Below are 12230 nucleotides of genomic sequence, written 5' to 3'. Positions count from 1 at the left end.
TTGTTTGTCTATTTTAGCCCTTAGAAGTTCACACATTGGAGAGCCATGGTATTGGATTGGATCCAGACTTAGTCATACTTAGAGGAGACCGCTCTGAAATCAATGGGACTTAAGTCAGTCATGACATACTTCATTGTTCCATTGATTTCAGTGGATCTACTCTAAGTATGACTATGTCTGGAAACTCCCCCCCCCCCCCCGGACAGTGTTTCAATTCTGGCCAGGAAGACCATGATAATAAATAATCCCTCCTCCCTTTCAATTTTCCCAATGTACAATCAGGGCCAGAAATATTGGAACAAGGATAACTGTTTTGGCAGTTGGCCTCTGTACACCACCACATTGAAGTTGAAAGGAAACACACACCCAGATGGGAGCGAAGTCAGGACCTTCAGCTGTAATTCAAGGGGTTTGACAAAAGTGGGGCACTAACCATTCAGGAAGGACAGCCAGTGGCATACACACACACCCATCGCTGGTGGCTCATAAGTAATGGAACAAATGGCTGACAAGCAGTTGCACGGCCAGGTGTGGCCTGTTTCCTGGGTACCCCATGACCAATCAAGCAGATAAAAGGCCTGGAGGTGGTTCTGAGTGTTACATTTGCATTTGGTAGCTGTTCACTGGAACCCCCAACATGAGGTCCAAAGATGTCCATGCGAGTGAAGGAGGCCATCATTAGGCTGAGGAAACAAAATAAACCCATCAGAGAGATAGCAAAAACAGTGGGAGTGGCCAATACAACAGTTTGGAACATCCTGAAAAGGAAGGAATTAACTGGCAAGCTCAGCAACAGCAAAAGGCCTGGAAGACCACGGAAGACAACTAAAGTGGATGACTGACTGCAGAATTCTGCTCATGGCGAAGAGGAACCCTTTCACAAAATCTCGCCAGGTCAAGAATGCTCTTGAGGAGGTAGGCATGTCATTGTCAACATCTACAGTCAAGAGACGGCTTTATGAATGTAAATACAGAGGCTTCACAACAAGGTGCAAACCACTGGTAACGCTCAAGAACCAAAAGGCCAGATTAGCCTTTGCCAGCAAACACCTAAAAAAGCCTGCTCAGTTCTGGAATAAGATTCTTTCGACTGATGAGACCAAGATTAATTTGTACCAGAATGATGGGAAGAGAAAAGTATGGAGAAGGAAAGGAACAGCTCATGATCCAAAGCATACCACATCATCTGTCAAACATGGTGGAGGCAATGTTATGGCATGGGCATGTATGGCTGCCAATGGAACCGGGTCACTGGTGTTTATTGATGACCTGACTGCTGATAAAAGCAGCAGGATGAATTCTGAAGCGTATAGGGCTATACTTTCTGCTCAGATTCAGCCGAATGCTGCCAAACTGATAGGACACCACTTCATATTGCAGATGGAGAATGACCCAAAACATACAGCAAAAGCTTTTGACAACAAAAGAATGGTTAGTGCCCCACTGTTGTCAAACCCCTTGGATTACAACCCCCCCTGACTTCCCTCCCATCTGAGTATGTTTCCTTTCAACTTCAATGTGGTGGTCTACAAATGCCAACTGCCAAAACAGTTACCTTATTCCAATATTTCTGGCCCCGATTGTAAATTGCCTCTTCCAAAGATGCTCTTCGCTCTGTAAAGAGATTTAAGAAAAATCCCCGTCTCTCGATGCATAAAGTAATTGGAGACTGTGTTTTGGGTTTTCCTTCTCTGTGTAAAATATGTTGGGTAGGAGCAAGACTTAGGAAGAGCAGACATACTGAAATCATCGCTAACTTAAGTCCCATTGATTTCAGTGGGCCTACTCTAAGAATGAGTCAGCCTGGATCCAACCCCTCAAGATTTATTCTGACAGGCACATTCTTTTCCTCACAGTTCTCATTTTTATTTTCAGCCAGAAATATAAAAGGGGGAGGGGGAGGGAATCTAGCTCTATGTAAACTTAGTATTAGCACTAATAAATATTTTGACAACTTTTTACTGCATTAGGAGATGAGCACAGCTTCCTCTATTAGTTGAAGCAGTAGCTTAAAGGAGGGAGGGAGCAGGCTGCTGTTTTTCTCACATGGATACAGCCTAAAACGGTGGGAGTAGCAATGTCTAACCAGCATATTCCCTCTTAGCATTACAGGTTGAAAGCTTAGATGGAATGAATTGTACCACAGTAATAATGCATTCAATCTGAGAGTTCAGAGATTTTTGTAGTTTATTACACTGGGCGAGGAAATAGCCTGAGGACTCCCACAAGAGCTTCAGGCAGGCAGATTTTCTGCCGAGGTTTCTGACAGGAGCTCACCCTGTGGTCTAGCTTTTCTGTCTTGTGCTCTGAAAAAGGAATGAGAAAAGCAGGGTGGGGTGGGGGTGGGGAGATGCAGGGATGGTGGAAGCAGAGATGATGAAAGACCTATAAGTGCTTATCTCTCCAAACAAAGTACATGTCATGCATGACGGATGGGATAACAACTGCTTTCCGTACACATCCTGAAAATGTCCATTCCCCGCATTTGATGCAGAGGGAAGATTGCTTACTTGAAGGTTGTTTTAAGATCCCTAGAAGGTCCGGCAAGGGGATAGTATGCACTGATTTTTCTTTCACGGACCTCTGCCAGACCCTTAAACTAGCTCCTTTCTGTATGATGATTCTCTGCTTCTCCTAATATTGAGGAGGCCAGAAGTAGCACTACAGCAGGGCGGTGAGGAATGTGTGTCCAGATATGGTTGGACTGCAACTCCCATCAGCCCTAGACAGCATAGCCAATGGTGAAGGATGATGGGAGCTGCAGCCTAACAACATCTGGAGGCCCTCCGGAGTGAGAACTTGCCCCAGTCCGGGGGCAGCCTGTGACACTGATTCTGCGCCAGACGGGGAAACTGTAGAGTCAGGCCCAGCCACGGGAAACTCAACTGCTGCGCACTCAGTTCTACCAGGCCTCCCACTGGCTTAAACGTCGCGAGGGGCTGAGAGCCAGGACGCTGATATGGCCTGTCTTCAACAGGTGGGGGACCTGACCTCGATGGAGGCCCCTGCCTCTCGACTGGGAACAGGGCAGCAGGAGGGGGACTCTGCAGGAGAGGGAGTTTCAGGGGTGTCTCCTTTCGTGTGTCGTCAACTAAAGAGGATGGTTCAGACAGAGGCATCCCACACAGCACTGCAGCCACCTGAGAGCCAGGTCTCCCCGCCAGGATGGAATGTCCAATAGCAGCCACTCTCCCCTGTATTTAAATCAGTGCAACCAGCAGTAGACTTTGCAGGAAGCAACACTTTGGTAACCCAGGAAGTTTCCTGGTCTTCCTGGAACTGTGAACTTTTTTTGATTTATTCTGTGTGCAGAACCCAAGGCTGGCTGGATTCTTTGTTGTGATGCTCATGACATGAACTGATTCTTGTCAGTGAACTACGTATGTTGTAATCTGTTAACTGTGGTTCTTTATTGGGATTGTAAAGGTTTATAGCTAATTACTGGAATTACTGCAATAAAAGGTTTTACTGTGTCTTGTGCCTTGGCTCTGGGAAGCCTGATGTTCCCCATCCCTGTGCTGCAGGGTTTCATTTGAGTTGGCGAATAGAGCACTGGAGCCTCTTGAGTAGGGATGGCAGAGAATTCCGCCACAGACTCCAGTGAGGGTGGATTCTAAAGAATCTGGCCCCCCAGATTCCGTGGCGGAATGGAAGACTTACCACCGCCTCCGTGTGGAATCCTCTTTGGCCGGATCCTCCAGCTCTGGATTGCCAGCGATACGGCTGCCATGCCATATCGCTGGCTGAAGGGGACTTACTGCGAATGTAAATGGCGTCCGGGACACCATTTGCGGCCATAAAGGCCTTAGTTTAAGGTAAACGACTGAACAACAACAAAGGCCTTTATGGCCGCAAATGGTGTCCTGGACGCCATTTGCGTCCGTGCTTTTCATTAACGTAGCCTATTTGAGTAGCCTATCGCGTTAATGAAAAGCACGGATGCAAATGGCGTCCCGGACACCATTTGCATCTGTAGTCAGTAGTCCCCTTCAACCAGCGATACAGCATAGCAGCTGTATCACTGGCACTTCAGAGCTGGCTGGCGGCTCCATGGAATCGAGCTGATTCTTAATCAGGAAAAATAAGCATTTTTAAAAGTGTGCACTTCTCTCAATAGAAAAAAAATGCATTTTTTAAAAAAACGCACATTTTTTCTCTACCAAAAATGTGCATTTTCCTCCATAGACTAAAGCATGAATAAGTGGACTGGGTGGGTGCATATTTGTGCATGTGTGCACAAGTGCACATTTTCAAAGAAGAATGCAGAAATTTCCTGAGTATTATGATCCTGCTCATCGTCTCATCTGAGGCTGAAAATGCGACATGTTCTCATGATTTATGAACAGGAAGAAAATTCTTGTACATCCCTATTCAAATCCAGTACAAGAGAATGAAGGATATCTGAACCTGTGTTAAAAGAAAGGAAACATATATTCACTAACTAAACTGTATAATATCTAAGGCAGACTTAGGGCACAATTCTATGCATGTTCTATGCATGGTTGGCTGGGGAATGCTGGAACTTGTAGGCCTTCTTTCTGTCTAAACATGCATTGGATTGTGCCCTTAGTAACTTCCAAAGTAGCTTCAGCTGACAGCATGAGTCATTCCCCACATTCACAGAACGCATCCCAAGGAGAGAGAAAGAATAATGGAAAACTGATGTTTTACACCTGTGGAGATCCATGGGTGGGAACTACATGAGAAAAGGGTGGGGAGAATCCCAGCCAATCCAATGGAGAGTTGTATTGGAGGAAAGCCTGGAAACACCTGAGTTTCCTCACTCACACAGATCTATGGTAATGCTTAGCCCATGGAGGTGGTCTAAAGAGCGGTGAATGCTAATTCACAGTTGAAATAGAGGAAGTCACAGGACAATCCAGACAGTGCCTCCTCCTGTTACTTTGGGGCTTAAAGGAGATGGAATGAACTCCTGGGTGGTTAGCATCACCTATCTGATCAGTCTAGGAAATATTGCTCTTCCTCTGAATCAGCTATGCTTGCCCTCAGTGATGGAATCATACTTGGTATGTGATCTCAGAGTAGCTGGGTTTATTCCAGGAAGGGGCATTCTAAGGAAAAATGCCAATGAAACAGAAACAGTCCAGAGAAACAATGCTGAGAACAGCACTAACGGTGCCAAAAAAGAAAAGGTAAAGACAAAGGTCTCCATCCCCTCCGAACCATTTTGACCCCTTTAAAAACACAAGGCTCACTCTGAAAATGGTGGTGGGTGAATATTTGGCACAGCCTGAATCTTTACCACATAGATTTTTTTCTATGCCTCTGCCTGAAGCAACGGCTTCGATAGACAACAAGTTCAAATATCCTTAATATTCAGATGAAGTATCATTTTACACAAATCAGATATCCTTTTGAATAATACGCTCCATGCAGACATGATGGGGAGAACCCTTTACTCCTTTTACTTCAGATCCATATAAGAAATGAAATAAGCAGGACTTATCAAGCGGTGGTTTGAAAACACGGCTTTTGTTGGCAGTCTGTTAAAACATCTTAAAGATAATCAGTAACTCCAGTAGTTCTAAAAAGTCAGCATGCGCAGAATGATTTACATCTCGGAGTGCTGTTTAACCCACTGCTCCACCCCCCGCCAATACCTCCCTTTCCATTCTCTGTTTGATTCTTCTGCATTCCCCCCTCTTCACCTTCTTTGCTTCGCCATGCTAAAACAGCAAAAAAATAAAGAAGAAACAATTCTAAAGCTGCCGTAAGATTAATCACAGACAAACAAAACTATGTTCAAATCTGGCAGTGTCAGCAGGAGAGTCAATGGTGGAGATCAGATGAGCTCCAGCTCATTGGTGGTATGTTTATCAAATTTCCTCACCAGAGATTTCATTGCAACACACACACACACACACACACACACACTGTAAATCAAACGTCTTGGCTTTTGCTAGTGCAAGTCCTTGTAGTGAGTTAGCTTTCCTGGAAATCTCCAGAATATGGCTGGCTTTTCACATGTACTTTTCAGCAATACTGGTAGTTTTGAAATTGTCTCACATGAGCAATCTGTTTAATCTTTCATGACCATGACTAGAGGTTGAAGATACATATTGCTAGGCATGGCGGAGAATTCCGCCACGGATCTCAGTGAGGCCAAATACCAGCTCATTCGGCCCCCCAAAATCCGTGGCGGAACGAAGCCCCCCGCCTCCCCACCCCGCAAAATGGTCCGGGAATGGAGCCTACCTTTGTCGGACGTTCCGGTGCTCCTGGAATGACGGCCGCATCTGCAGCCACCATTCGCGACCCTGCGGAGGCTGTAATAGGCTACATAAATATTTACATAGCCTATTACGGCAAAAAAAGGGAATGCAAATGGTGGCGTCTATGGCGGCCGCCATTTGCGTTCCCTTTTTCACCGTGATAGGCTACGTAAATATTTACATAGCCTATCACGGCTAAAGTGGGAACGCAAATGTCATAGGGGATGCCATTTGCGTCCCTGCTTTAGCTGTGATAGGCTACGTAAATATTTACGTAGCCTATCACGGGCCGGCATAGGGACACAAATGGTGTCCCCTACACAGGATGCCATTTGCGTCCGCAGCAGCCTGGCAGTGGCTGGAGGCCCCGCTGTGGGTTGGCCCAGCCAGCGGCTCTGCAGCCTGGCCATGGAGCGGAGCCAGCCGGGCAGGATTCCGGGGGGGAGGAACGGATCGCCTCCCCCCCATCGAGGATTCCGGGGGGAGGAATGGATTGCCTCCCCCACCTGCGGAACCAGGCAGAGCCAGGTAAGTGGGGTTTCGTACACCACTACATATTGCCAATGCACCATGCTCCAGGTCAGGAGTAGGTCAGGTGGTGCCTGTGGGCATGAATGTGCCTCCAGACAGCTTTCCTGGTGCCCACCAAGACACCCTTACTCCTCCCAATTGTTATTTAAAAATATTTGTATATATTCTTACTGGGATTGCTTCAAAATGAAGTGGGTGCCTCTAGTTACTGCCATCTTAATTTCCCATGAACACCTCTGGGCAGGATACACATCCTTTGGGACTAGCCATTCCCACCCATGGCAGCCATTTTATGGTTGTGCCCAGGGCAGTTTCTCAAGTTTCCAAAGGTGCCCCCAGGTCCAAAAGGTTGCCTACCCTGTCTCTTGATGCCAAAAATATCCTGGAGTAAAAATACCCTGGAAATGGGGGGAGGTTGCTCTGCTACTCTACTCTGGAGGGTTAGGAGACCCTCTGGAAATATGTGGGGAGGGGAAATTGGCAAAAATCACCTTCCCCCTCTGCTAGATCACAGCTTTTCCATTTGTTGAACAGCTGGTCTGCATCCAACTTAGGGTGAGGTGTGCACATTCAAAACTGAGGGATCCAATGTTTCTCTCAGCGGCTTTCAATATCATCGACCATGGTATCCTTCTGGGACGATTGTCTGAGCTGGGAGTGGGAGGCGCTGCATTGCAGTGGTTTTGCTCCTACTTGGATGGTCGGCTCCAGAAGGTGGTGCTTGGGGAATATTGCTTGACCCCGTGGATTCTCCAGTATGCCACAGGGGTAGGGATGGACAAAAGTCACTTACCTGATCCCGAAGCTTGCTTCGCGGTGGGGGGGAGGCGCTCTGTCCCTCCCTTCGAAATTCTGGCCGGGGGGAGAGGTGCCCTGTCCCTCCCCGCCGAAATTCTGGCCAAGGGGGAGGCGCCCCGTCCCTCCCCGCCGAAATTCTGGCCGGGGGGGAGGCGCCCCATCCCTCCGGCCGTGAAACCTCTTCATCTGCCGGGACGCAAATGGTGGCAGCCGTAGCCGCCGCCGTTTGCGTCCCTGCAGTCAGCCATGATAGGCTACATAAATGTTTACGAAGCCTATCACGGCTGACTTTGGGGGGAAAAAAAAAGCATGTACGCAAATGGTGGCGCCCATGGGCGCCGCCATTTGCGTTCCTTATTTTGGCACATGTAGTCTACGTAAACATTTACGTAGACTATGGCGAAAATAAGGGCAACGCTATTTGCGTTGCCCTTATTTTCACCGTAGTCAACGTAAATGTTTACATAGACTACACGTGCCAAAATAAGGAACGCAAATGGCGGCGCCCATGGGCGCCGCCATTTGCATACGTGCTTTTTTTTCCCCCCAGAGTCAGCCATGATAGGCTACGTAAACATTTACGTAGCCTATCACAGTGTTTTTTAAAAATCTAGCCGTGATAGGCTACGTAAATCTTTACGTAGCCTATCACGTTTGCTTGTTTTTTTTGTTTTGTTTTACTTGGAAATGGCGGCTGTGGCAGCCAGTCGGAAGACCGGCTGCCGCCGCTGCCGAACCACCGCTGGAGCCGCTGCTGCCAGGGACATTCGACCAAGGTTAGTCCCGTCCCGGGGGGGCGGGGGGGTCAGACCGTTTCTCCACCAATTTCGGGGTCCCGAATGCGCTGGCATTCGGCCTCCCCAAGATTTGTGGAGAAATTCTCTGACATCCCTACACAGGGGTCAGTTCTGTCCCCCATACTATTTAACGTCTACATGAAACTGTTGTGTGCGGTCATCCGGAATTTTGGGCACGTTGTCATCAGTATGCTGATGACATGCAGCTGTATTTCTCCTTTTCATTTTCTTCAGGTGAGGCTGTGGATGTGCTAAATTGGTGCCTGGCTGTGGCAATGGACTGGACGAGGGCTAATAAACTGAAACTCAATCCAGACAAGACTAAGATGCTGTTGGTGGGTGGTTCTTCTGACCGGATGGAGGGTGCTCAACCTGTTCTGGATGGGGTTGCGCTACCCCTGAAAGAGCAGGTTTGTAGCTTGGGGGTTCTCCTGGAGCCATCTTTGTCACTTCAGGCTCAGGTGGCCTCAGTGGCATGGAGTGCTTTCTACCACCTTCGGTTGGTGGCCCAGCTATGCCCCTATCTGGACAGGGATAACCCAGCTTCAGTTGTCTATGCTCTGGTGATCTCCAAGTTAGATTACTGCAATGCACTCTATGTGGGGCTGCCTTTGAAGACGGATTGGAAACTGCAGCTTGTGCAAAATGCGGCGGCCAGATTGCTAATGGGGACCAGAACGTCCGAACATATAAGACCGACTCTGGCCCACTTGCACTGGCTGCCTGTATATTTCTGAGCCTGATTCAAGGTGCTGGTTTTAACCTATAAAACCTTGCACAGCTTGGGACCACAATACCTGATGGGGCATCTCTCCCGACACGAACTTACCCATATACTATGCTCAAATCTACAGCCCTCCTTTGGCTGCCTACACCGAGGGAAGCTCGGAAGACAGCAACAAGGGAGAGGGCCTTTTTGGTGGTGGCCTGCAAACTGTGGAATGATCTTCCCAACAAGACCCGCCTGGTGCCAACATTGTTATCTTTTCGGCCCCAGGTTAAGACCTTTCTCTTCTCTGAGGCATTCAACAGTATATGATAAGTGTTTAATTGATCCTGGAATGTCTTATGGCTATGGTTGTTTGTTTTTGAGATTGTTTGTTTGAAGTTGTTTTAGATATATGTTTCTTTTGTATATTGCTTGTTCATGTGTTTTTATGTAAATGGTTTTTAATCTATGTATATTGTATTTTTAATGTTTTTAATCTTTGTAAACCACCCAGAGAGCTCTGGCTATTGGGCCGTATAGAAATATAATTATTAATAATAATAATAGTAACGATGATGATGATGATGATGATTTCTTGAGCTGGAGAGTGCTGAGGCAGACCTGATACGTCTTTTGATAACAACATGCAATATCTTATACAATTGCAATAACTGGAAAGGGTTGTTCTCTTTTGTGCCATTGTGTCAATGTAAAAGAAGTTAAAGAATACCGATGATTGAAATTAAACTAATTGGCCATGTCGGCGGAGCCTCAGGCACAAGAAAGGTGCACAACCCAGCCAAGGACACGGAGTGAGCTGAGCTCCCACAACAGTATTTGAGAAGTTCCTGGGCTCCTGCCAGTTTCTATGGTTGAATGCATACAGACTTACTGTAATCACTCAGGCATACTCCCTTGACTCTCACAAAAGCCAGCAAAGTTCCTCCTATGGAAGAAGGAAAGAATGGAGAGCCTGTCAAGAATGGAGGTCACAAAGACTTCAAATCACCCATAATCATTTAATCAATCATCTCCAGAAGGTGGTGGTGGGATTACTGTTCAACTCCATGGACACTGGCCTATGGTGTCCCACAGGTTTTATGTTGTCCACCATGTTATATATTTAACATGTACATGAATCTGCTGAGAGAGGTCAGTCAGAGCTTTGGAGCAAGATGCTACCCATATGCTGATGATACCCACCCTCTATTGGTCCTTGTCACTGAACACCAAGGAAGCAGTCAAAACCCTTCAACATTGCCTGGGTTTGATAATGGGCTGGATAAGAGTGAACAAGCTGAGGCTGAACCCAGACAAGACTGAGGTGTTCTGGCTCAGCATAAAGCCTGGCTCAGGGATCAGGATTCAATCTGTTCTGGAAGGAGTTGCACACCCACTGAAGGATCAGGTTTGTAGCTTGGGAATACTACTAGATCCTACAATGTCCCTGGATATTCAGGTGGCAGTGATGGCAAGGGGTGCATCTGCAGATTTATGCTTGGTGTGCCAGCTACAACCCTTCCTGAGTCAGTCTGATTTGGCAACAATTATACATGTCTTGGTTACATCATGTTTAGAATATTGAAATGCACTCTATGTAGGCCTACACTTGGCAAGAGCGCTTGGTTCAAAATGTGGTAGCTAGGCTGCTAACTGGTGTATGATAGCAGGCTCAATAATGATCGTTAGTTTGCTAAAATTATATCTGTATGTGTTCATATGTATGTGTACATGCAAATGTGCTTCTTTATATATATCCGAGGGCGGAAGCTGGAATGGGTCTTTGGTGTTCACCTTGTTTGGCTGCTTTGATATAAAGGAAACTTTGGCTACAGGGCACTTTGATTCATATTAGGGCAGCTGAAGAAGGTGGAAGCTGAAATATTTTGCATTAAAGTTTCAATTTTTCTGTTTTATTAGTCATGCTAATAAATATATATTTTAAAGTGATTAACTGCATCCTTCTGGGATCAAGAAAAACTGTTTGATGATTTCAAATCTATCTATCTATCTATCTATCTATCTATCTATCATGTGGATTGGTTTCGGCCTGAACAGAATCAGGTTTGGTACCTGAGACAAAACAGATGACTTCTAAATAGATCCAAGCAGAATCAGGATGTTTTCTGCGATGCTGAACAGAGGTCTGAGTCAAATTCTGTGGTTATATACATACATATGTATATCAATACACACACACACACACACACACTGAGTGAATGAGAAAGTATAAACATACAAACATAGACGCATGCACGCGCGCGCACGTGCACCCCCCCACACCCACTTAAATGAATCTACACATGATGTAAGAGATAAATGGCTCTCAACTACACACACACCTCCTGGGAAAGGAGGCAATTTTTACCTGGCATTGTTTTATATGTTCTGGCCTAGCACAGGTAGCATTTTGCTTCCACTGTGCAATAACTCCTTTTCCATCCCATGCACATAACACTTTATCACTGTCTTCAAATTGCATTTTCCAGCATTAATATACTATTTGTTTTGGCTCCTAATTACCAGCTTTATCAGTATGTCATATTTGTTCCTCCCATCCCAGTAATTATATTCTGAATCAGTGTGACACTTGATATTGACCTTTATTTTTAGCTTTCTCTTTCCCTCTTAGAAAAGAGGGTGACTGCTTATTTATAAACCATGAAAACTGAGTTTGTGAGGATATTGATTCAATGTCTTTAAAAAGCAGCGGGCTGGCAGGCAGCAACTCGAAGTGATCACTGGCAATTAGCAGGGCACATTTTTCACTGCTAAACCTTGCCTTTACCTTCTAATTCTATTACTGCATTTGCTTCGTTCTGCCCAGAAAGCAACGTGTTTGTGGCAAGAAACCAGCTATCTGTGTAATTTAATAATGAAAGCCAGAGATAAAAATTGATTTAGTCAGTTTCGAAAGCAAGGCAACTGCATAATTGATATCAGGTGCTCAGAAAAGTTTTCAAATAGCCATTAAAAATTAGATGTTTATTTAATTGTTAAGTTCCTGCACAGGAATAATGAGACTTTAGTGACAGTGGCAAAAGCTACAGCTATTTGGATACCCATATTAATAATTATTTTATGAGAGCACTTGGAGGGTGGGGGTGACTTGAAAGGGGGTGACTTAAGAGTTATTTGATATGTTAATGTTTTTCAAAATAG

The 12230-nt window shown here is 45.9% G+C and overlaps 1 protein-coding gene across 2 annotated transcripts in view; it reads right to left on the bottom strand.

The window, feature by feature from the left end:
- GPC6 (glypican 6) overlaps positions 1 to 12230 on the bottom strand; it is a 1207844-nt gene that overhangs the window by 546584 nt on the left and 649030 nt on the right. The window lies entirely within an intron of this gene.

This window comes from Heloderma suspectum, chromosome 3 (assembly GCF_057233095.1).
Source record: "Heloderma suspectum isolate Gila_16-S chromosome 3, 16-S_ref, whole genome shotgun sequence".
NCBI lineage: Eukaryota > Metazoa > Chordata > Lepidosauria > Squamata > Helodermatidae > Heloderma > Heloderma suspectum.
The sequence above is the reverse complement of the archived record's forward strand: the minus strand, read 5'-3'. Positions and strand labels throughout refer to the sequence as shown.